This window comes from Salmo trutta, chromosome 14, assembly GCF_901001165.1.
Source record: "Salmo trutta chromosome 14, fSalTru1.1, whole genome shotgun sequence".
Classification (NCBI taxonomy): Eukaryota; Metazoa; Chordata; class Actinopteri; order Salmoniformes; family Salmonidae; genus Salmo; species Salmo trutta.
The window spans coordinates 45273348-45298492 of record NC_042970.1 but is presented as its reverse complement, the minus strand read 5'-3'; the positions used below and the strand labels follow the sequence as shown (position 1 = coordinate 45298492).

The 25145-nt window shown below is 42.5% G+C and overlaps 1 protein-coding gene across 3 annotated transcripts in view; it reads left to right on the top strand.

Annotated features, from left to right (window-relative positions):
- Positions 1 to 19467: 19467 nt before the first annotated feature.
- Positions 19468 to 25145, top strand: part of cacna1da (calcium channel, voltage-dependent, L type, alpha 1D subunit, a) — a 119356-nt gene continuing 113678 nt past the window's right edge. For all 3 annotated transcript variants that reach the window (XM_029776072.1, XM_029776071.1, XM_029776073.1), the window contains exon 1: positions 19468 to 19721. The gene's annotated coding sequence lies outside the window, so the exon portion shown is untranslated. The remainder of the gene's footprint in view (positions 19722 to 25145) is intronic.

Here is a 25145-nt window from a genome sequence, read left to right as displayed (position 1 = left end):
GACAAAAGTAACTTTGTTTTACATTTCTGTTTTTTTACAGCTATTTTGTTACTCATACATTATTTACTTTTATACACAGTATTACATGTCAGAAATACAGTTTCATATATATATATTACACATTAAATGGTACTCAGACATATCCGGTATACATGATATATGTTTGTATTTTTGGGTCAAACTTTTAATCCTACCCCTCACTTACTCTCAGCCCATCCCACCTATCTCTATTGATTTCCATGTGCCATATTTCTTTCCACTGTGCTGTGTGTGATGTCTTACATAAATTCTGAAACTTTCTAATCTCATAGTATCCACAGATTGAAAACTAAAGATTCATATTTTTGCTAAGAGTATTATTATATTGTTAATTGATTGACTATGGGTTTCCAAATTGCCCAACAGTGCTATTTGTAGGTTTATTTTAAGTGAATGTTGTGATTTTCCATCCACTCCTGAACCTGTGACCAGAAACAAGCTACATGGGGGCAAAACCAGAATAAATGATATAATGATTCTGTCTATCTGCAGCAAAATCTGCAGAGCTAAGATGGTTGTATGCCCCATTTATATACAATTATGTTGGTGGCAAGAATTTTGTATAATAATTTAAATTAAAAAAGTGTTGAATCAAGTATTGTTTTGTGTCTCAGTTCATAAACCATGTGCCATGGAATCAGAACATCGAAAATCTACTTCTCAGCGCCATGGCTGTCCACGCCATGGCAGTGGCGTGTATTCATGAGTGCCAAGGGAAGCCAGGATTCCTAAAAAAATTGTCCCCAAATATTATTGTAAAAAAATATGTATATATTTTCTCTTTCTGTGTTTCATAAAATGTATTGAATTTGCAAGAGGCTGAATGTATCTCACCGGAGAAAGCATCCAAGCGAACAAAACAGCCCCCCTCTGCCTCAGTACTGTCTGTGTAGCATATCTATCTGATGCTGCCTGGTCAGAAAGAGTATGACATTGTTGCCACCAATATGCATTGATTGCAGGGGAAGCCAGAGAGCATTTTGTTTCCTTAATAAAAAATTAATAAATAATAGCCAATCGTATTGAGCTAAATTGAGTGAGCTCAACTATGAACGGTCCTGGTGCACCAAAAGAAAGTGTCAAGGGAGCCAGTTAGGATTTGGCTTCAGACCAATCACATCATAAGCCAAATGTCATTATTGACAGAAAAAAACTTGAATTGTTGCATTTTGCTGTGTTGTTGTCCTCTGGTGGCTAGCTAGCTAGCTTAAATAGTTCCTTTCCTAAATTAGCCATCGGTGGATATAGGGATTTGGACTTTTACTTAATTCTCTGCACTGGCCAATGATTAGAATGGTGATTCTGATCCAACAATAAATTCATACATTGTGCCCCTGGCCTGAGAGGATGGAAGTTCAACACGCAGCTAGATGTAGTATGCTAATGTTAACTAGCTGACCTGGCGTATCGTTGCCCATGAAAGTAAGTTAGGCTAGCAAGCAAGTATTTTTTGCCTTTTGGTAGGCCGTCATTGTAAATAAGAATTTGTTCTTAACTGACTTGCCTATTTAAATAATAGTTAAATAAAATAAAATAAACTCTCCCTGGTTCTAAATCAATAGTTGTTTAGTCGTCCGAAAATGTCGCAAACGTTACTTTGCTTGACCACGCTGTAGGTCATGTAACTGTTTGTTTGCTTTGTGGACAGTGGTTGCTGTCTGGTTTTGTAATGAAACAAATGTGTGGTTGAATTTATTCTGCCACTGTGACCTCTCATTGTCTCGGTCTTAGGCCTATATATCACAGTGTCAAGGCATATGAACTAAAAGGTTCATATGATTTTACCCACGCACCTCTACTGCATTTTGGTCCTCAAATGAAACTGGTATATTGGTCTATTTATGACACATTTTTTCAGCCAATTTTGGTCTTTATTATATTGATCTGTTCATGACACATTATTTCAGCCAATTTTGTCTGTATTATTTGAGTTCCCTACCTTCTGTCACACCCTGATCTGTTTCACCTGTCTTTGTGCTTGTCTCCACCACCCTCCAGGTGTAACCCATCATCCCCATTATCCCCAGTGTATTTATACCTGTGTTCTCTTTTTGTCTGTTGCCAGTTCATTTTGTTCATCAAGGCTACCAACGGTTTCCCCGTGCTCCTGTCTTTTTCTAGTTCCTGTTTTCCCGGTTTTGACCATTCTGTCTGCCCTGACCCTGAGCCTGCCTGCCGTTCTGCATCTTATGGACTCTGATCTGGATTACTGACCTCTGCCTACCATTGACCTGTCGTTTTGCCTGCCCCCTGTTCTAGTAATAAACTTTTGTTACTTCAACACTGTCTGCATCTGGGTCTTCTCCTGAAACGTGATAGTACGAACTGGCCATGACTGACCCAGCAGTCTCGGACCAGCTCCGCAATGCCATCTCCTCCCAAGGATCCACCATTGGAAAGCACGAGGAGTTGCTTTGTGGTCTTATAGAAGGGTTCCAGACCTTGGCCTACCACCATGACCGAGCATTGAACACATTGCTCGATCAATTCTGCTGGTTGTCTGTTAGGCAGCCTACCATGATGGTAGCTTCCCAGCCCCTCTGTAACCCGGCTGTTACCAGCTTTGCCTCCCCGGCCGCACCGCTTACCTCCTCCGGAACGCTTCGATTGAGAGTCGGGCACCTGTCGAGCGTTTCTCGCTCAGAGTTCCCTCATCGAGCTGCAGCCCTGCTCCTTCCCTTCGGACTGCTCTAAGATGGCGTACCTCATCACACTGATGTCCGGGAAGGCTCTCGCCTGGGCTATGGCAGTATGGGAACAACAGTCTGGAGGAGTTTGTGGCGGAGGTGAGGAAAGTTTTCGATGCTCTATTGTCCGGGAGAGAGGCTGCCCGGAAGTTACTCCAGCTTCGGCAAGACTTCCACAGTGTGGCAGACTATGCAGTGAATTTCTGTACGTTGGCAGCTGAGAATGCCTGGAACCCAGAAGCACTGTTCAACATGTTCCCACACGGAGTAACGGAGGAAGGAAAGGACGAGCTTGCAGCCCGGGAACTACCAACAGATCTCGACTCGCTCATCGCCTTGACCATTCGGATCGATGGGCGACTACGGGAGCGAAGGAAGGAGAGGAGATCGGATTTCACTCGCCCTCCCAAGGCTTCCACCTCGCCTCCTAGACATCCCGGAAGTCCCAGATGGCTCCGTTGCCGAGAGAACCCGAGGCTACCTGAGTTCCCCCGAGAGTCTCCGAAGTCTGCCAATTCACCTCCTCCCGAGCAGATACAACTAAGCAGAGCTAGGCTGTCCCCAGTCGAACGGCTATATAGGCTTCACACGAAGAGTTGCCTGTATTGCAGGACTACTGGTCATTTTGTGCCCAGCTGTCCAATAAAAGACCAGGCTCACCGGTAGGAGCGAGTACTCTCGTGGGCCATACGGAGAACTTTTCCTCTCCCCTCTCCGGGTACTCATCGACTCTGGGGCCGATGAGAGCTTTATGGACATTACCCTGGTGTCTGAGCTGGGCATCCCCACTCGGCCCCTCTCCATTCCCATGGATGTTAGAGCGCTGGACGGGCGCACTATAGGCCAGGTCACCCACAATTACCCACCCATCCACCTACGTGTGTCAGGGAACCACAGCGAGATGATCCAATTCCTGCTTATTAAGTCCCCTCAGGTTCCCATGGTAATAGGATTTTCTTTGCTCCAGCAACACAATCCCCTTATTGACTAGTCTAACTGGTGTCATCATGGGCTGGAGCCCTGTTCTGCCAGGCTCATTGCCGGAAGTCAGCACTGCCTGCCCCAGGACGTCTTCCTGGGGGCTCGGAAAATGCCCCGGACCTCTCTGCCATTCTCGCGGAGTACCAGGACCTCCGGGAGGTGTTAAGTAAGGCCTGGGCCACTTCGCTTCCACTGCCCCGACCCTATGACTGTGGGATCGACCTTCTCCCAGGCACCACTACGCCCCGGGGACAACTGTACTCTCTGTCGGGTCCGGAGACCAAGGATATGGAGACCTACATTGAGGACTCACTAGCTGCAGGGTTCATCCGTCCTTCTGCATCCACCGCTGGTACAGGGTTCTTATTTGTGGAGAAGAAGGACAAAACCCTGCGCCCGTGCATCGACTACCGGGGCCTCAACGACATCACGGTGAAGAACTGCTACCCGCTACCACTCATCTCCTCAGCCTTCGAGCCGCTCCAGGGGACCACCGTGTTCTCCAAGCTGGATCTACGAATTGCCTACCACAGGGTGCGGATACGGGAAGGGGATGAGTGGAAGACTGCCTTCAACACGGCCAGCGGTCATTACGAGTATCTGGCCATGCCATTTCGCCTTACCAACGCCCTTGCTGTGTTCCAGGCTCTGGTGAATGATGTTTTTGGTGACATGTTGAACCGGTTCGTCTTCGTCTACCTCGACATCATCCTTGTTTTCTCCCGCTCCGCCCAAAAACACGTGCTCCACGTCTGACAGGTTCTCTAACGCCTCCTGGAGAACCAGCTTTTTGTGAAAGCAGAAAAGTGTGAATTCCATCGCTCCACCATCCCCTTCCTGGGTTACATCATCGCTGCAGGGAGTGTACAGATGGATCCCGAACTGATCCAAGATGGCGTAGCAGTCAGACATCTTTTGTCTTTGTCTTGTCGTGTCCCTTGTAAATATCTTTTTACATATTTTTCTTTGATATCTTAAAAAATAAATAATCCTAAACCTCAACTTCTAAATTCTCTCCTGCAACCCGCCTCACCCAATGTGGCGTGGATCTTTTTTTTCTAAAGTATTTCTATTTACTTCGGATCTGGAATCCCTCAACTGAAGCTAGCCAGCTAACTACCTACCAGCTATCAGTCAGCAAACCATTGCTAGCGGTCATCAGCTAACCTTTAGCTCGGAAAGCTCTAGCCAGTTCGAACAACGTGACTCAAACCAGAGCATAACGGACCTATTATTATTATTAAAAAAATGTTCTCTCCATATCCCCGGATTCCTACCGCAAACTCTGGACATTTTCATCTGGATCTTTGCAACTAGCTAACCGCAATCCCGGGTGACTACTCCTGGTTAGCGTTTCCATCCTGGAGCAAGCACCAATTAGCCTGAAGCTAGCCCGGCCAGGGCTCCTGTGAGCCACCGAAGCCCACTCCTGGGCTACAATATCCGGACCCCTTCTACTGCCGGTACGGGGCATGGAACCCCGCCGATCCTCTACGACTGGAATACCGACATAATCTGCTCAAGGATTCCAACAGACCTCTCAGGCGCGATGTCCGCTGAAGGCCCATTCTGCTAACCGTGGCCTGCTAACTTTCTAGCCCCGGTCTGCTAACTGCTTTCTTGCTTGCCCTGGTCTGCTAACTGCTAGCTTGCCTGCCCCGGTCTGCTAATTGCTAGCCCCGGTCTGTTAACTGCTTGCTTGCTAACCCGGTCTGCTAACTGCTAGCTTGCCAGCCCCGGTCTGCAAACTGCTAGCTTGTTTAGCCCCGGCCTACTAACTGTTAGCTTGTTAGCATCGGCCTGCTAACTGTCTGAATCGCCATGTCCCCAGTCAGCCCATCCACTCACTGGACCCATATGTTCACTTGGCTACGCATGCCTCTCTCTAATATCAATATGCCTCATCCATTACTGTCCTGGTTAGTGATTACTGTCTTATTTCACTGTAGAGCCTCTAGCCCTGCTCAATATGCCTTAACCAACCATGTTGTTCCACCTCCTACATATGCGATGACATCTGGTTTAAACATCTATAGAGACTATATCTCTCTCATCATTACTCAATGCCTAGGCTTACCTCCAATGTACTCGCATCCTACCTTACCTTTGTACACTATGCCTTGAATCTATGCTATCGTGCCCAGAAACCTGCTCCTTTTACTCTCTGTTCCGAACGTGCTAGACGGCCAGTTCGTATAGCATTTAGCCGTACCCTTATCCTATTTCTCCTCTGTTCCTCTGGTGATGTAGAGGTTAACCCAGGTCCTGCAGTGCCTAGCTCCACTCCCACTCCCCAGGTGCTCTCATTTGTTGACTTCTGTAACCATAAAAGCCTTGGTTTCATGTATGTTAACATTAGAAGCCTACTCCCTAAGTTTGTTTTACTCACTGCTTTAGCACACTCTGCCAACCCGGATGTCTTAGCCGTGTCTGAATCCTGGCTTAGGAAAACCACCAAAAACCCTGAAATCTCCATCGCTAACTATAACATTTTCCGCCAAGATAGAACTGCCAAAGGGGGCCGTGTTGCAATCTAAGGCAAAGATAGCCTGCAGCATTCTGTATTACTATCCAAGTCTGTACCCAAACAATTCGAGCTTCTACTTCTAAAAATTCACCTTTCCAGAAACAAGTCTCTCACTGTTGCCGCTTGCTATAGACCTCCCTCTGCCCCCAGCTGTGCCCTCGATACCATATGTGAATTGATTGCCCCCATCTATCTTCTGAGCTCGTGCTACTAGGTGACCTAAACTGGGACATAACACCCCGGCCATCCTACAATCTAAGCTTGATGCCCTCAATCTCACACAAATTATCAATGAACCTACCAGTTACAACTCCAAATCCGTAAACATATGCTGTTTTCAATCAAGATCTCAGCAATCACTGCCTCATTGCCTGCATCCGTAATGGGTCTGCGACCAAACGACCACCCCTCATCACTGTCAAACACTCCCTAAAACATTTCTGCGAGCAGGCCTTTCTAATCGAACTGGCCAGGGTATCCTGGAATGACATTGACCTTATCCCATCAGTAGATGATGCCTGGCTATTCTTTAAAAGTGCCTTCCTCACCATCTTAAATAAGCATGCCCCATTAAATTTTTTTTAACTAGGAATAGATATAGTCCTTGGTTCACTCCAGACCTGTCTGCCCTTGACCAGCACAAAAACATCCTGTGGCGTTCTGCATTAGCATCGAATAGCCCCCGTGATATGCAACTTTTCAGGAAAGTTAGGAACAAATATACACAGGCAGTTAGGAAAGCTAAGGCTAGCTTTTTCAAACAGAAATTTGCATCCTGTAGTACTAACTCAAAAAAGTTCTGGGACACTGTAAAGTCCATGGAGAATAAGAGCACCTCCTCTCATCTGCCCACTGCTCTGAGGCTAGGAAACACTGTTACCACCAATAAATCCACTATAATTAAGAATTTCAATAAGCATTTCTCTACGGCTGGCCTGCTTTCCACCTGGCTACCCCTACCCCGGTCAACTGCCCGGCACCCTCCACAGCATCCCGCCAAAGCCCCCACCATTTCTCCTTCACCCAAATCCAGATAGCTGATGTTCTGAAAGAGCTGCACAATCTGGACCCCTACAAATCAGCCGGGCTAGACAATCTGGACCCTCTCTTTCTAAAATTATCTGCCGAAATTGTTGCAACCCCTATTACTAGCCTGTTCAACTGTCTCTCTCGTATCGTCTGAGATTCCCAAAGATTGGAAAGCTTCCGCGGTCATCCCCCTCTTCAAAGGGGGTGACACTCTAGACCCAAACTGCTACAGACCTATATCTATCCTACCCTGTCTTTCTAAGGTCTTCGAAAGCCAAGTTAACAAACAGATTACCGACCATTTCGAATCCCACCGTACCTTCTACGCTATGCAATCTGGTTTCAGAGCTGGTCATGGGTGCACCTCAGACACGCTCAAGGTCCTAAACGACATCATAACCGCCATCGATAAGAGACATTACTGTGCAGCTTCATAGCAAAGGGGGTGAATACATATGCACGCACCCCTTTTCCGTTTAAAATCTTATAGAATTATTTGAAACAAGTTATTATCTTTATTTCACTTCACCAATTTGGACTATTTTGTGTATGTCCATTACATGAAATCCAAATAAAAATCTATTCAAATTACAGGTTGTAATGCAACAAAATAGGAAAGATGCCAAGGGGGTGAATACTTTTGCAAGGCAATGTATATATATATTTTTTTATCACCAAATTTGTGAACTAGGCCTTTATTGCTCCCGTATGAGTGGACAAAAATACTCCTCAGCACCACCTTTCCCCTGCATTCCCCTGCTCAGATGTTGCATGTATCAACCAATGGTTGCGTGCCACGTCATCAACAGACAGATTTCAATAACATATGATGTGGTTAGCAGATACTTAAAATACCTGTCCAGGCATTGTAAGATGTGGTATGCATCAGCAATGCCTGGGCAGAGGAACGCCACCAAATACTTTTTATCATAAGTAATCAAACAAAACAATATTTTTCATGATTTGATGAATGTACTCATCAAAACAATGTCTGCAAAAAAGAAACCCAACATGATAGCAAATTCTCTTTGTGAAGTTATTTTCAATCTATCATACAATGCAGTTGCAGGACTTGTGATTGAATAGGGGCCCCTATAGTGGTGCATGCAGCAGTTTGAATAGAGGGCAGTGGGCATTCGAGGAGGTAGAGGAGGGGAGGGAGGGTGGTGGTAAAGATCCGCCCAGCCAAATGGCAGCCTTACTCCCTGGGGTTCGGTTGCAGCCTCTGTCTGTGTTTTTATTTAATTTCCTGGAGTAAAAATAAACTACACCCATCTCAAGGGGATGGGAGGACAGAGGACAGCGTTTGTGTGTGGGGAGCGGGGCATTGTAGATTCTGTGTGTCTTACGTTCACACACAGATACACACACCGGGGACGGTGTTCATTTCAGGTTGAGGAACAAACTAAAGTATAACTGCCATTTCCACCATCCACTCTCCCTTGGAGTGATCTCTCCAGGAAACATCATTTTGGCAGGTACTGTAGAGAGAGAAACTAGGTCACAAACTACAGGAGATGAGGGAAGAAATATAGGGGTGTTGGAGAAAATAGAGAGGGAGTAGTGGAAGGTTTTCAGGGGCTTAACAATGTCCCATCAATTCATGGCTGTTTGTCAGATATTTGTGTAGCATTAAGAACCCAGGATTCATTCTCATGCTTCTACCAGCTCCTACCAGCACTCTGCAGCTGTCTGCACACTAAAGCCACCAACATGTTACTAGACCAAAAGGGTAACCTTGTTGTGGAGCATCAGTTACAATTAAGCGTAAGGTCTCAGAGAAGGTGAGGTGATGTTACCATAGTATTTTCAAATCCCTTCACAGAACAGCACTAGAAGACTAGCATCCCGGAGTCGCCTCTTCACTGTTGACGTTGAGACTGGTGTTTTGCAGGTACTATTTAATGAAGCTGCCAGTTGAGGACTTGCGAGGCATCTGTTTCTCAAAATAGACACTCTAATGTACTTGTCCTCTTGCTCAGTTGTGCACCGGGGCCTCCCACTCCTCTTTCTATTCTGGTTAGAGTCAGATTACGCTGTTCTGTGAAGAGAGTAGTACACAGCGTTGTACGAGATCTTCAGTTTCTTGGCAATTTCTCAAATGGAATAGCCTTCATTTCTCGGAACAAGAATAGACTGACGAGTTTCAGAAGAAAGTCCTTGTTTCTGGCCATTTTGAGCCTGTAATCAAACCCACAAACGCTGATGCTCCAGATACTCAACTAGTCTAAAGAAGGCCAGTTTTATTGCTTCGTTAATCAGAACAATAGTTTTCAGCTGTGCTAACATAATTGCAAAAGGGTTTTCTAATGATCAATTAGCCTTTTAAAATGATCAACTTGGATTAGCTAACACAATGTGCCATTGGAACACATGAGTGATGGTTGCTGATAATGTCCCTCTGTACGCCTATCTAGATATTCCATAAAAAATCTCCCTTTTCCAGCTACAATAGTCATTTACAACATTAACAATGTCTGCACTGTATTTCTGATCAATTTGATGTTATTTTAATGGACAAAAAATGTGCTTTTTTTTTCAAAAACAAGGACATTTCTAAGTGACCCCAAACTTTTAAACGGTAGTGTATATATCAGATTATTCTGCATACAGTGTCTTCAGAAAGTATTGACATACCTTGACTTTTTCCACATTTTGTTGCATTGCAGCCTGAATTAAAAATGTATTTAAATTGAGTTTTTTTTGTCACTGGCCTACACACAATACCCCATAATGTCAAAGTGGAATTATGTTTAGACATTTCTACAAATTAATTAAAAATGAAAAGCTGAAATGTCTTGAATCAATAAGTATTCAACCCTTTTCTCATGACAAGCCTAACTAAGTTCAGGAGTAAAAATGTGATGAACAAGTCATGTAACAAATTGCATGGACACTGTGTGCAGTAGTAATGTTTAACATGATTTTTGAATGCATACCTTATCTCTACCCCACACATACAATTGTCTGTAAGGTCCCTCCGTAGAGCAGTGCATTTCAAACACAGTTTCAACCACAAATACCAGGGAGGTTTTACAATGCCTCGCAAAGGGCACCTACTGGTAGATGGGTATGGTTATTAATTACACTTCTCATGGTGTATCGATACACCCAGTCACTACGAAGATACAGGCATCTTTCCTAACTCAGTTAGTAGAAAGGAAGGAAACCGCTCAGGGATCTCTTGTTGAAAATTGCATAAACATAAAATGACACTAGATTTTAGTTCTAGGTTACCCGAGATTACTTGAGCCGCAAAAACGAATATAACCAACAGGTTTTCCTTATTAGTTCACATGGTCAGGAAAAAAATATCTGGCAATCAGTCTCTCTCTCACTGCTTGTTGTTTCCAGGTTAATCTCTCATTTCGCTTTCTGTAGTGACATCAACCTCTGCCATTACGGAACATTTACCCAGCTAATAGGTAAATGATTGGCTGACAAACGCTCGACGGACAGGCCGTGTGGATTCTACATTTCTCTACATTGTGTACCATCATAGGTGGAAATATGTTTTTGCCTAAACTGCAGACAGCCATATGGTTTGATAATGGAAGACTATTAAAGGCCCATTGCACTACTTTTGTGAGAATATATATATATATATATATATATATATATATATATATATATATATATATATATACTGCTCAAAAAAATAAAGGGAACACTTAAACAACACATCCTAGATCTGAATGAAAGAAATAATCTTATTAAATACTTTTTTCTTTACATAGTTGAATGTGCTGACAACAAAATCACACAAAAATAATCAATGGAAATCCAATTTATCAACCCATGGAGGTCTGGATTTGGAGTCACACTCAAAATTAAAGTGGAAAACCACACTACAGGCTGATCCAACTTTGATGTAATGTCCTTAAAACAAGTCAAAATGAGGCTCAGTAGTGTGTGTGGCCTCCACGTGCCTGTATGACCTCCCTACAACGCCTAGGCATGCTCCTGATGAGGTGGCGGATGGTCTCCTGAGGGATCTCCTCCCAGACCTGGACTAAAGCATCCGCCAACTCCTGGACAGTCTGTGGTGCAACGTGGCGTTGGTGGATGGAGTGAGACATGATGTCCCAGATGTGCTCAATTGGATTCAGGTCTGGGGAACGGGTGGGCCAGTCCATAGCATCAATTCCTTGCCTCTTGCAGGAACTGCTGACACACTCCAGCCACATGAGGTCTAGCATTGTCTTGCATTAGGAGGAACCCAGGGCCAAGCGTATGGTCTCACAAGGGGTCTGAGGATCTCATCTCGGTACCTAATGGCAGTCAGGCTACCTCTGGCGAGCACATGGAGGGCTGTGCGGCCCCCCAAAGAAATGCCACCCCACACCATGACTGACCAACCGCCAAACCGGTCATGCTGGAGGATGTTGCAGGCAGCAGAACGTTCTCCACGGCGTCTCCAGACTCTGTCACATGTGCTCAGTGTGAACCTGCTTTCATCTGTGAAGAGCACAGGGCGCCAGTGGCGAATTTGCCAATCTTGGTGTTCTCTGGCAAATGCCAAACGTCCTGCACGGTGTTGGGCTGTAAGCACAACCCCCACCTGTGGACGTCGGGCCCTCATACCACCCTCATGGAGTCGGTTTCTGACCGTTTGAGCAGAGACATGCACATTTGTGGTCTGCTGGAGGTCATTTTGCAGGGCTCTGGCAGTGCTTCTCCTGCTCCTCCTTGCACAAAGGCGGAGGTAGCGGTCCTGCTGCTGGGTTGTTGCCCTCCTACGGCCTCCTCCACATCTCCTGATGTACTGGCCTGTCTCCTGGTAGCGCCTCCATGCTCTGGACACTACACTGACAGACACAGCAAACCTTCTTGCCACCGCTCGCATTGATGTGCCATCCTGGATGAGCTGCACTACCTGAGCCACTTGTGTGGGTTGTAGACTCCGTCTCATGCTACCACTAGAGTGAAAGCACCGCCAGCATTCAAAAGTGACCAAAATATCAGCCAGGAAGCATAGGAACTGAGAAGTGGTCTGTGGTCCCCACCTGCAGAACCACTCCTTTATTTGGGGTGTCTTGCTAATTGCCTATAATTTCCACCTGTTGTCTATTCCATTTGCACAACAGCATGTGAAATTTATTGTCAATCAGTGTTGCTTCCTAGGTGGACAGTTTGATTTCACAGAAGTGTTATTGACTTGGAGTTACATTGTGTTGTTTAAGTGTTCCCTTTATTTTTTTGAGCAGTATATATATATATATATATATATATATAAATACAGTACATGTAAAAAGTTTGGACACACCTACTCATTCAAGGGCTTTTTTTATTTTAACTATTTTTTACATTGTAGGATAATAGTGAAGACATCAAAACTATGAAATAACACATATGGAATCACGTAGTAACCAAAGAATTGTTAAACAAATCAAAATATATTTTATATTTGAGATTCTTCAAAGTAGCAACCCTTTGCCTTGATGACAGCTTTGCAAACTCTTGGCATTCTCTCAACCAGCTTCATGAGGAATGCTTTTCCAACAGTCTTGAAGAAGTACCCACTTACTGTATGCTGAGCACTTGATGGCTGCTTTTCCTACACTCTGCGGTCCAACTCATCCCAAACCATCTCAGTTGGGTTGAGGTCAGGTGATTGTGGAGGCCAGGTAATCTGATAAAGCACTCCTTCACTCTCCTTCTTGGTCAAATAGCCCTCACACAGGCTGGAGGTGTGTTTTGGATCAATGTCCTGTTAAAAAACAAATGATAGTCCCATTAAGCGCAAACCAGATGGGATGGTGTATCGCTGCAGAATGATGTGGTAACCATTGTGGTTAAGTGTGCCTTGAATTCTAAATAAATCACTGACAGTGTCACCAGCAAAGTACAACCACACCATCACACCTCCATGCTTCACGGTGTGAACCACACAAGCGGAGATCATCTGTACACCTACTCTGCGTCTCACAAAAACACGGCGGTTGGAACCAGAAATATCCAATTTGGACTCCAGACCAAAGGACAGATTTCCACCGGTCTAATATCCGTTGCTCGTGTTTCTTGGCCCAAGCAAGTCTCTTCTTCTTATTGGTGTCCTTTAGTAGTGATTTCTTTGCAGCAATTCGAGCATGAAGGCCTGATTCCCACAGTCTCCTCTGAACAGTTGATGTTGAGATGTATCTGTTACGTGAACTCTGTGAAGCATTTTTTTTGGGCTGCAATCTGAGGTGCAGTTAACTCCAATGAACGTATCCTCTGCAGTAGAGGTAACTCTGGGTCTTCCTTTCCTGTGGTAGTCCTCATGAGAGCCAGTTATATCATAGCGCTTGATGGTTTTTACGACTGCACATGAAGAAACTTTCAAAGTTCTTAATGTTCCGTATTTACTGACCTTCATGTCTTAAAGTAATGATGGACTGTTGTTTCTCTTTGCTTATTTGAGCTGTTCTTGCCATAATATGGACTTGGTCTTTTACCAAATAGGGCTATCTTCTGTATACCACCCCTACCTTGTCACAACACAACTGATTGGCTCAAACACATTAAAAAGGAAAGAAATTCCACAAATTAACTTTTAACAAGGCACACCTGTTAATTGAAATGCATTCCATGTGACTACCTCATGAAGCTGTTTGAGAGAATGCCAAAAGTGTGCAAAGCTGTCATCAAGGCAAAGGGTGGCTACTTTGAAGAATCTCAAACATAAAATATATTTTGATTTGTTTAACACTTTTTTGGTTACTACGTGATTCTATATGCAGGTGGTTAGAGTGTTTGGCCAGGAACCAAAAGGTTGCTGGATCAAATTCCTGAGCTGACAAGGTAAAAATCTGTCATTCTGCCCCTGAACAAGCCAGTTAACCCACTGTTCCCCTGTAGGCCGTCATTGTATATAAGAATGTGTTAACTGACTTGCCAAGTTAAATAAAGGTTAAATAAATAAAAATGTGTTATTGCATAGTTTTGATGTCTTCAATATTATTCTACAATGTAGAAAATAGTACAAAAATTAAGAAAAATTAGTAGGTGTGTCAAAAGTTTTCACTGGTACTCTATTATTTTACACATTTTTCAGGGGGTACTGCAGCACCCTCAGCACCCCTACTTCCTGCGGTTATGTGTAGAACTACTGTTATAGAACACTTGGTGGATGTTTCTTTTGTCTTGGTGTTTCATTTCTGGGAACATAGTCTGTGGTTTAGGGAATTTCTGCTATTAGATTGTAATGCTTGTGGTAAAGAAATATTGAAAGCATTTAATGAGAACTTAAAGATAAGCAACATGAAAATATTATCTAATTTACATTTAATAATGTATTGATGGTCCCTATCTAGGCCCAGAGATAGGCTATCCAAAGTCAAACCAACTTTGCCAAGGTCGCACACCAGCCAGTTGAAGATAATTGGCTAAATCCTTTCACCTCTCTGGGATAGGCGTGACACCTGTCGACAACTTTCGGTGAAATTGGAGGGCGCGCAATTCAAATAAATAATCATAAAAATGATGGATATTAAACATCTAGGTACATACAAGTGTCTTATATCAGTTAAAAGCTTAAATTCTTGTTAATCTAACTGCATTGACGATTTAGAATAGGCTTTACAGCGAAAGCATGCCATGCAATTGTTTGAGGATGGCGCCCCACATCAAAGTATTTTTCAACCAGCACAGGCTTCGTAAAATCACAAATAGCGATTAAATATTCACTTACTTTTTGAAAATCTTCCTCTGATTTGCAATCCAAACGGTCCCAGCTACAACATGCATGGTCGTTTTGTTAGATAGAATTATTCTTTATATCCCAAAAAGTCTGTTTAGTTGGAGCCATCGATTTGAGTAATCCACACGTTCAACATGCAGAGAAAGGAATCCAAAAAGCTACCGCTAAACTTTGTTAAAACAAGTCAAAATACATTTCTATTTAATCCTAAGTTACCCTAAAATGTAATACAACTATAATATTTCATACAGAAAGAAGTATGTTCAATAGGAAAGTAAAATTAACAAGTGCGTGTCCTCTTTGTCACACGCTGATTTCCAACTCTCACTCCCAGTACCAAATCTCAATATTCTTCCTTGTTTGCAAAGAAACAAGCCTGAAACCTTGAACAAAGACTGTTGACGTCTAGTGGAAGCCATAGGAATTGCAATTCTGGGAGCTGGAATTGCGTATGACCCATAGCTTTCCATTGTAAGAGCATGGGCTCTCAAAAAAAATAATTCTGGATGGTTTTTCTTTGTATTTTCTCCTACCATATCAATTGTGTTATAGTCTCATATATTATTTTAATATTTCTACAAACGTCAGTGTTTTCTATCCAATGGTACCAATTATATGCATATCCTGGCTTCTGGGCCTGAGTAACAGGCAGTTTACTTTGGGCACGTCAGTCAGACAGGAAGTGGAGACACCCACATCAAACCACATCCGAAACCAACTCACATTTGAATTCAGTCATGACCTCTAGCATTTCTTAATGAACAGAATCTAAAACGAGGCCAAATCAGGAAGTGCAATCACCCTTTAAAGGGAACAATAGAGCAACATTATTTGCTTTCTTTATGTCTCTAACATCTCCATAACATGTGCAATGAACATGCAACTAGGCGTTCATTCATTAAGATGAGTCAGTGTTGAATGTGTCAGACAGAGAAGGGGGATATTCATTGGTGCACACCGTAGCAAAACATTTTGCAATATGTAAAAAGCAAGTGTTTTTTTGTTGGACAAGTTCAGGTAGTCCCTGCCTGTTTTTACTTGTTTGCTCCCGTTTGGTTCCTGGTGAACACACCTCTGGTGTCAGAAAGGCTCGAAACGTTTGGGACTTGACCCTTCCCTAAAGCGAAGGTATTAGAGAGCTTCATATGCTTCTCTTTCCTGTCTAGCCTGACAAAGTGAGATAGTTATTTTCTTATAAATTCCAAAACAGGATGGTTTAGGGGTCTGGGTTACTTGTATCATATCCTCATTACTAGTCTGACAATAGACATTTCACCAAATTCCAAGGAGAGTTGATTGAATTCCCAGTCCAAACTCAATCACGCTCACCAGCTTTTAGTCCTAAAACCCGGAAATTAGTTACCGCTGGTTCCTTCAGCCATTCCTATGGTGGAAATGACTGATGGAAAGAAATGGGTTTTGGGATTAACCCCCGGAAATAAGGTCTGTGGATAACACAGGTTTAGGTTATCTTATACGTGTGGTTCTATGAGATAATATCAGCCATTTACGATTACCATTATGAATTATGAAGCCTCTGTGTGCTTTATGTGCTTTTTAAAATGACATAAATGCTGTACAAAATTAACAGTGACGTTCTCTGATGAAGATTATCTCATAGAACAAACTGTATAAGATCTCCTACGGCTGTGTTTACCACAGACCTTATTTACGGTATTTATCTAAAAACCCTACAAAAACTCCACTCATTTTCCCATATGCTTTGTCTAACGAACCATCGCGGAGTTAGTGCCTACAAAAAGACTCCATTACTATTGCTCGGGTTCATGGCATGGGTTGCTTCATTAATGCAGTGTGCATCCTGGTTGAGTCCACTTTTACTTTCAACAAGGGGTGACCCATCATTCATTTTGAGCCCCACATTTTTTGCAAAAAAAAAAATATATGTATAGAGAATTATATGTATAGAGAATTATATATATATTTTTTTATATATATATATTTATTTTGGGGGTGGGCTTGCCTGTTTTGCATGTTATTTCGGCATTAATACTTGTCACATATCAGTTTGCAAACAATGTAAAAAATTAAATATATCATTCAGTTAATAAAGCTGCATACACACATGGTCTCTTTTTTGTTTTCTTGAGTAAGGCAGGTCCAAAATGCTGGTGTTTCAGCCTAGCTCAGTGCTTTCTGTGGTGGTGGGGCAAGCCAGCAGAAAATAGAAGCTTTGCGCCGTGATTGGCTCAGTGTTCTGTCACTCATGGGGACAGTACGTCATCGCCAAGTTTAAGTCCTTAGTAAGGGTAGACATACAACATTTCAGCCCTTTGGGTCCTGCCATATAGTTATATTACAAGTGCCCTTCCACGAAGGCTCAAGGTCATTGGCGACAGATAAAATTACGTAAAATCACGTTATATGTAGAGTAGCTTTGATTGGACTGATCATGTCAACATCGTACTTTCAAAGTCTTAGCTAGCAGTCAACCTCATGAATCAAGTTGACAATCTACTGGCAAATCCTTTTTAATCCTTGTTATATGAAGAGAAATAATGAAGAGAAATTATAGATAAAATGTATCGGTGCTCATCGGCCAGTGGATATAAAGATTACACAACAAGTTGAAAATCGCAAAGTCAACAATGCGTGGTTTGGAAGGAATCAGTGCCTAACTGTAAGCATTGCAAAGCAACCACTAATGTTAGCCTGCTATTCAATGGAGTGTCTGTGTGTTTTTCTTTCTTCCGAGTTCCCACCATAAATCCAGAGAATGCCAGACTTTGATGACAAAGTTTGATGACAAAATTTGCCCACAAAGGACCACCGCGCCACCTTCACAAGGTGAGTCCAAAAATGTATTGTATGCTGCTGCATAAATGATGTAATATGCCAGGGAGATACGTACACTGTAGCTAAGAAAGTAATACTAAGTGTATGTTGTGTAGTAAGGTGTTAGTAGGCCATGTGCCTCACACTAATAATTTGGTCTATTTTCACCAATGTGCTATTGTAAACAAATCGTTCATGGCCGGTGTGTGCTTGTTTGCAAACTTTTTTTGTGAAGCTTTGACATGCTACTGATAGTAGTGGTGGCGCTTGGCAAATTCAGCACACACAACATTCTATAAGAGAATTGTGTTATTTGACATGTCAAATTAAAAGCTTATTTAACGCAAATAGTGTTATATGTGGTGTATATTTTTTGACCCGCAAAGACCCAAACAGCGTTCAATGTGCATCACCCTAATAATTTGGTCTATTTTCACCTCTTAATTTCGCCTACTGTTCTGACTTGGTGGTGCACATGTAGCCTATAACCTGTTTTAGAGAAATGTAATCATCGAATATTGTAAGAGCTTTCATTGTCTGTTTATATGCAACCTTTATTTATCCTAAGGTTCTGACTTGTACAGGGAGTACACCGTAAGAACAGCCCGTGTTCTGAATTCTGTCTGTACATTTCAAAAGTGCTGAACAAATGGTTATATTGACTATGTCTTCGCTCACTCATTAATGTCTTCATCGAAATTACGGATTGCCTCTTATCCACTTGTTGTCCCCATATGCCATAGTTTGTACATCTCAATTGTCAGTAGAAACCACATTTGTTTAAGCAAGTCAGCCATATCAGCTATGTGTTTTTAAAAGGCACTAAATGAGTCTGAATGAACTGTTTCCCTGCCAGACAAGGCTCCGCTGATAGCCAGGTGTAGCAGTGGTAAGGTGTTGGGACAGCTTTATGTAAATCCTAAAAGTTTGTGTTCACCGTTTGTCACCGTTATAGTGCAATTCATGTATTATTTAGTGTTGTGTTGTGTAGGGGCGTTGCTGGCATGCATCCCACTGTTTTTTTGTTTTTTGTTGCCCCACTAAGATTTACATGCAAAAATCGCCGCTGCTTTCAACACTTGTCAACTTAATTTTCTCTACTGGCTGCTGCAGCAGATTTACTTTAAATGACAGACACTAAAACTCAATCAAATTCTACGCCCTCCGTTTGAGGCAAATGAGGGACTACATTTGCGGGCCATCCACAGTATGGCTGGGCTATGCTGCGTGCGCCTCTCTTCAATATGTAATGTGGTCAATTCCACTTGAACCATGTGTCAACTGGAATTGATCATTTTTCATTCATGGATTGAATATGAGCGCTTTTTGACTGCTACTACAAAGATAGCCTATCATTGGAAATAATTGATATAATTTAACAACATGAACCTTCAGTTTTCATATTTCCAAGTTAATCAAGGCAATGAAATTAGACGACGACTGTTACTGTGTCAGTGGTGTGGCAATATTGTCTCAGTAAGTCAGTCATGTTATTTGCATATACCATTAGCCTCCCAAATTGAGATGGAATTTAATTTTGAGTTTGTTCATTAAAATCAATTAAAAGTAGGCTAGACCTAATTAGTAGACCTAGACTATATAGTCACGATGGCTCTTTTGTGTTGGTGACTTTTTTTGCGTGCGTGCGGTGTAAATGAAGAGAGGCTTGTGCACGATCAGGAGGCACACAGAGCCAGAAGGAAGCGAGCTCTGATTCTGATGTGCTCATTTCACTGTTCACTCACGCAGTGACGATAAGCAGCGCTGCGCAGCGGACGAGGATGCTCTGTTCTCCCCCGCGTACACTCTCCCGTCGCATGCTTTCCACGATCAACATGGAAGGGGCTTAATTAATGCCCCTGCCCTCAAGCTAATGAATTTTAACTCGCCGTTTGAGACTGGACTTGCGTTAAAGCACTGGACTTTCCCCACGGAGTGGATAACGCTGAGGTATCTGCCGAATAATAAGTCTTCAGAAAAGGTACGTTTTATTTGCCTGGAATCGGGTCTGAAGTTAGCATGTTAGCTCAGCGACGCCGGGTTTGGAATGGTTTTGTAATGTCTGTTTTCGTTATTACCATACCAGAACAATATAGCTCAGTGACAGTGTCCATTTCGTTTTTACAAACCGTGTTGCCAAGTTTGTCCTTCATATTGCCTGCTATTTTGTTGAGGATATCTCCGAATAGATTTGCGTAGAGACTATTTCTCATTTATCATGACCATAGCTTAGTGAACGAGATAGATACGCTTGTCGTTTGGACTGAAGTTCGGTGGCTGCATTGTAGCCCTTCTCAGAATTCGTCGCGGGGGATAAACGCCGGGCAAAAAGCCATAGACCTTGTGTCCCTGGACCGGTAGCCGAAATACCATCAGTGGGCTTTGTAACCCATTGTAACCTAGCGATAACGCCAGCTGTTTCTCCTGAGGAACGCGAGGACCATCTGACTGCCATGCATTGCTCCATTTTCGCAATGAGCGCCTGGAGCCGGACTGTCATTTTCACACCGTTTTTTAGGGATTTGACGACATACCTCAGCGTGTGTTCAAGGATAAATACGACCACGTTTGGTGAAGGGTAGGCCTATTGTTCAAGTGTCTCGAATCGCTCGTGGGAATGCCAGTCGCTATTTACATCACGTTATAATGGTGTCGATTCAAATCGATGTTACTGTACATGAATCATCTCATATGCGCTCTCGTTTGGATGTGTTCTGCATAGGCCACTGTTCCATATGGACAGCAAATGAAACAGAAGCCTCTGATGACAACACTAGGCTAATGGTTGGTGCTTTCAGGATCAATGTGTTCATATTCAGTGCTAAAGATGATTGCAACGTTCTATCCTTATTATACACGGAATTTGAGAAATGTTATAAGCTCTTTGGGATATTCAGGCAATGTGACCTTTTTCAGCTTCTTGTTGTCTCTGCGGGGCCTAGCACTCGCACTCCAAGGACTTATACAACTGACTTGACCAAGTTGTGTTAGTAACAGCTTTGAATTCATGCAGCTTATCCTTGTTGTTTTTGGCTCGGGAAGCATGTCATATGCGGTGATACTTCAATACATATGGCAGCATTTTTTCAGTGAATAATTTCGTCTTGTTTACATGGTTGTGTCCCCTCTTTGTTGTGATGGCATGGTGGGGTCCATCATCCAGCCACATATCATGTCTTGTGCCTTTAATCATAGAGCCTTGCTTACATTATTTTTGATAGACTAATGCTTTACCTTGGTGTCCTTATAATGCAACAAAAGTACTTTAGAGATGCATTATATTTATATTAGCATTGCCTGTGCGTTTCGGTTTTAAACACTCTTTTTTCACTCAACTCTTTGCTGGGTCCAAAAATGTTATCGGTGCACTTTTTCTTTTTGAGGGAGGGGGTGTTCTCTCTCCTAATTTTCCAATCATGAGACTCAGCAGAATATCCAGCCTATAGGCTACTGTGCCCTGTTTGCCGACAATGTTATTTTAACGATTACCCACTCTTACCTTGTGTAATTAGATTATAAAGAAGGTAGATTGAATTATTGGTCTGGTTGGATAGAATTATTCAGTTATTACTATGTGATTACAATGTTACTAGTACTACTCTGTTATTAATGTGTTATTATAGTGTTACTATACCCGTGTGGCTGTATGCTGTAGGTGGGCTGAAGGAGTGAGATCATCTCATGATCATCTCACCATCTGCATGATGGTGACAGTGACAACATTCCATAACTGGCACTGACACATGCATGTCCTTCAACACCGGAAGACAGAGGAGACCGACTGACTCTTGTATCAAGAGAAATGAGATGAAGAAGACTAACAAAAAGCATACGGCTATGCAATGCATCATGAGTGACTAACCTATGTCGCATATAACAGTGCCAATCATTTCAATAAGAGTTAGGTTTGAGTTTGTTACAGAACGTCAATGGCTTTCTTAAGATTAGTGGCATGAGGCCTGTTGGTTAGTGTGGAGTATAGTGGTTCTGGTTGGGGGTAGCTGTTGAGTGTGTCAAGATATTAACAATTTTGAAAAGCAAATTTCACCATAGCTCTGCCACTGTATTTAGTCATTACTATATCAACAACGTTATGTTTTTGTCATAAACATGAAAAAAATCTTCTCTCCACAAGCTAGACCGAGCACATTTTCATTTCACCTGTAGAATCCTTGGTTTGGTGCGCACTGTGAATCCGCATGAAAACATACAAATACTGTATATTCCTCTGTCCAGTGTCTGTGTTCTTTTTCCCATCTTAATCTTTTCTTTTTATTGGCCAGTCTGAGATTTGGCTTTTTATTTGCAACTCTGCCTAGAAGGCCAGCATCCTGGAGTCGCCTCTTCACTGTTGACATTGAGACTGGTGTTTTGCGGGTACTATTTAACGAAGCTGCCAGTTGAGGACTTGTGAGGCGTCTGTTTCTCAAACTAGACACTCTAATGTACTTGTCCTCTTGTTCAGTTGTGCACCGGGGCCTCCCACTCCTCTTTCTATTCTGGTTAGCGCCAGTTTGCACTGTTCTGTGAAGGGAGTAGAGATCTTCAGTTTCTTGGCAATGGCTCGCTTGGAATAGCCTTTATTTCTCAGAACAAGAATAGACTGACGAGTTTCAGAAGAAAGTCATTTTTTTCTTGCCATTTTGAGCCTGTAATCGAACCCACAAATGCTGATGCTCCAGATACTCAACTAGTCTAAAGAAGGCCAGTTTTATTGCTTCTTTAATTAGCACAACATAATTGCAAAAGGGTTTTCTAATGATCAATTAGCCTTTTAAAATGATCAACTTGCATTAGCTAACACAACGTGCCATTGGAACACATGAGTGATGGTTGCTGATAATGGGCCTCTGTACGCATATGTAGATATTCCGTAAAACATCAGCCGTTTCCAGCTACAATAGTCATTTTCAACATTAACAATGTCTACACTGTATTTCTGATCAATTTGATTTTATGTTAATGAGCAAAACAATGTGCTTTTCTTTCAAAAACACGGACATTTCTAAATGACCCCAAACTTTTGAACGGTAGTGTATATATAAACTCAGCAAAACAAGAAACGTCTTCTCACTGTCAACTGCATTTATTTTCAGCAAACTTAACATGTGTAAATATTTGTATCAACATAACAAGATTCAACAACTGAGACAAAAACTGAACAAGTTCCACAGACATGTGACTAACAGAAATAGAATAATGTGTCCCTGAACAAAGGGGGGGTCAAAATCAAAAGTAACAGTCAGTATCTGGTGTGGCCACCAGCTGCATTAAGTACTGCAGTGCATCTCCTCCTCATGGACTGCACCAGATTTTACAGTTCTTGCTGTGAGATGTTACCCCACTCTTCCACGTGGTCTGCCACTGCGAGGACGATCAGCTGTCCGTCCTGTCTCTCTGTTGTGCTGTCTTAGGCGTCTCACAGTACGACATCACAATTTATTGCCCTGGGCACATCTGCAGTCCTCATGCCTCCTTGCAGCATGCCTAAGGCACATTCACACAGATGAGCAGGGACCCTGGGCATGTTTCTTTTGGTGTTTTTCAGAGTCAGTAGAAAGGCCTCTTTAGTGTCCTAAGTTTTCATAACTGTGACCTTAATTTTATTTGTATTTAACCTTTATTTAATTAGGCAAGTCAGTTAAGAACACATTCTTATTTACAATGACAGCCTAGGAACAGTGGGTTAATTGCCTTGTTCAGGGGCAGAAAGACAGATTTTTACCTTGTCAGCTCGGGGATTCAATCTTGCAACCTTTCGGTTACTGGCCCAACGCTCTAACCACTAGGCTACCTGCCGCTGCCTACCGTCTGTAAGCTGTTGATGTCTTAACGACCGTTCCACAGGTGCATGTTCATTAATTGTTTATGATTCATTGAGCAAGCATGGGAAACAGTGTTTAAACCCTTTACAATGAAGATCTGTGAAGTTATTTGGAATTTTATGAATTATCTTTGAAAGACAGGGTCCTGAAAAAGGGACGTTTCTTTTTTTGCTGAGGTTATATATATACACTACGCCTATAGGCCATGCCTACACTGCGTTGTATGCCTCCTGAGTAATCTGAGCTGAAAAAAACATTATAGTCTATTCCGTTAAAACGACTAGAGACTATGCACACGTTGTAATCAAAATTCAGAACTTAAATTGGCGCATTTCAAACTATCCTTTTGTGAGGCGCAGACGGAAACTAGTTATTTTCGATGGCAGTGGTGGGGTCGATAAACCAGAATTGGAGGATCCACCATCATCGTTTAAATCTCCAGTTTGGGAAAATGTTGGCTTCCCAGTAGAAGTGTATTGAACAGTAGGAAATCAACTAAAGTTATTAAATTTATTAGATCATTATTTTATTTGCCCAAGATGATGATAAGACAAAATGCATAAGTGATTCCTATTTTCTTTCAACTTTCTGAAGAGTCAACAGCGTGGAAATGCCCCTTTCTGTGTGTGCCTTTATCTGCCATATGTAGCCATTAGCGATGATGCTAATGACAACCATCTTCTGGTAGATGGAAAGGCTTTCCCAAAAACCTTCTCAATTTATGTTAACTACAAAGTAGCAGTGGCGATTTTAGCATGTAAATCTTGGTGGGGCAGAAAAAAAGCAGTGGGATGCATGCCAGCAAACCCATTACTGCATACAGTTGAAGTCGGAAGTTTACATACACTTAGGTTGGAGTCATTAAAACTCGTTTGTCAACCACTCCACACATTTCTTGTTAACAAACTATAGTTTTGGCAAGTCGGTTAGGACATCTACTTTGTGCATGAAACAAGTAATTTTTCCAACAATTGTTTATAGACAGATTATTTCACTTAGAATTCACTGTATCACAATTCCAGTGGGTCAAAAGTTTACATACACTAAGTTGACTGTACCTTTAAACAACTTGGAAAATTCCAGAAAATGATGTCATGGCTTTAGAAGCTTCTGATAGGCTAATTGACATAATTTGAGTCAATTGGAGTTGTACCTGTGGATGTATTTCAAGGCCTACCTTCAAACTCAGTGCCTCTTTGCTTGACATCATGGGAAAATCAAAAGAAATCAGCCAAGACCTCAGAAAATAAGCTGTAGACCTCCACAAGTCTGGTTCATCCTTGGGAGCAATTTCCAAATGCCTGAAGGTACTACATTCATCTTTACAAAAAATAGTACGCAAGTATAAACACCATGGGACCACGCAGCCGTCATACCGCTCAGGAAGAGAAACCTTCTGTCTCCTACAGATGAACGTACTTTGGTGCGAAAAGTGCAAATCAATCCCAGAACAACAGCAAAGAACCTTGTGAAGATGCTGGAAGAAACAGGTACAAAAGTATCTATATCCACAGTAATGTCCTATATCGACATAACCTGAAAGGCCGCTCATCAAGGAAGAAGCCACTGCTCCAAAACCG